The sequence below is a fragment of the Halyomorpha halys genome, unplaced genomic scaffold (genome assembly GCF_000696795.3).
Source record: "Halyomorpha halys isolate HHAL.00 unplaced genomic scaffold, Hhal_1.1 Scaffold1.1, whole genome shotgun sequence".
NCBI lineage: Eukaryota > Metazoa > Arthropoda > Insecta > Hemiptera > Pentatomidae > Halyomorpha > Halyomorpha halys.
Window position 1 is genome coordinate 809,751 of NW_027115366.1, and position 1,680 is coordinate 811,430.

Sequence of the window (1,680 nt, forward strand, 5' to 3'; positions counted from 1 at the left end):
CTGATTGAGTCATGTTAAAGTTATTTTTTTTTTCAAAAGGAATCACAGACCAATATCATAGAAAATTAAATTAGTAAAAGTGCGAAAAATTAAAACAGTATTAACAGTTATATATAGTAATTTAAATAGTAGGTATATATAGTAATTTAAACAGTATATATCGAAGTTTACAGTCACTATTTATGTTACTACGGTTACTTCTTATCACTCCATCTATAGATTAATTGATATCAAAGTTTCAATAGTGTTCAATTAATGTATATACATCTTTAAATATAGCAATAGCGAAGTATTGCCGGCTCTTACATGCCGAAATAAATTACTTAATTTGACTTAACCTATATAAAGAGTTGGATAAAAATTAGCTATATCGTATCTATGGATACGATATTATCAATGGTTCATTCATGAATAAGGGCCATATCCATGACAATTTTTCCTATAGTTTCATCCATTCAATTTATTTAACTTTATAGCACTGTGAAAGTGTTCTTTTTCTTAGTTAACCATGTTTTAAAACAGTTAACCTTGAGTAATCATAATAGTTTGAAGGTTATGTTATATTCAACATTATTTAGTACACTATTAATAGATTTGAACCATATATATAAACTATCACATCTCAAAACAAAAAAGATATATAGAGGATTTATATACTTTCACAGGGGAGTTCTTTGAATTAACTACATACATTAGAACTAATGTTAACAATTTCCTATTTAAAGGAAAATTAATTAATATAACAGAGTTTAAACAGTGTTATGATAGCAAAAATAATTCAACTAAATGTTTCTCTTATTAGTTTTTATGAATGAATTCATTGATAGACTGGAATGAATGACTGAATTCATTCATTTTTTTCGTGGAGTGAAATGATTTATAATTATACAATTGAAAGCCAAATATACAATGAAAATTGACTTACCCAGCTAATTCCTTCGATGAGAAAACGACGACGAATTTCAATAAAACATTTGTTTTTGAGAAAAAAGTAAAAACAATTATTTTACTGTACTAAGAGTCATATTGACAGTGTTTTATCTGTTAATAATTACGATTCCACATATGTTTATATCGAGATTTTATTATCGATTAGCTAAGCCTGCAATGTTTCGCTATTGCTGTATTTTAGGAAATATATAGATTTAATGATCAAAATTGATAGTTTGAGAATACAGTATTGTATTTATTTAAGATTATACATTTAAGTATACTTTATTGTTATGATTTAGTAAATACACCAATATATGCGATGACATTCCTTTTGATCACCTCAAGAAACCATTAAGGGGTTTATTCTTATTCTTCGAAAAGAGACGAATCCACTCACTGTGTTAGTACTACAATTATATTGATGTGAAGATAGTTTACTGTAGATATATTTAAATAATAGTTTAAAATATATAAATGATAGACTAAAATAGTTGGAAATATACATAATAATGAAATGAAAATATAAATTAGTTGATTTTTAACTATGTCTGTATGATTAATAACTGTCTTGGTCCATAGTTATTAATCAACTAATTTATATTTTCATTTCATTATTATGTATATTTCCAAATTGTTTAGTCTATTATTTATTTTTAATTTTACGGAGTTGAGCTTTGGGGCTCCACTAAACCATCAAATTCCTCCAGAATCCAATCCTTACAGTCCAAAATCCTTCGTAAAATCCTT

The 1,680-nt window shown here is 25.7% G+C and overlaps 1 protein-coding gene across 1 annotated transcript in view; it reads right to left on the reverse strand.

The window, feature by feature from the left end:
- The window catches only part of LOC106679947 (troponin C), a 52,506-nt gene extending 51,449 nt beyond the window's left edge, over positions 1-1,057 (reverse strand). Inside the window, exon 1 of the mRNA XM_014419733.2 lies at positions 926-1,057. The gene's annotated coding sequence lies outside the window, so the exon portion shown is untranslated. The remainder of the gene's footprint in view (positions 1-925) is intronic.
- Positions 1,058-1,680: the final 623 nt, after the last annotated feature.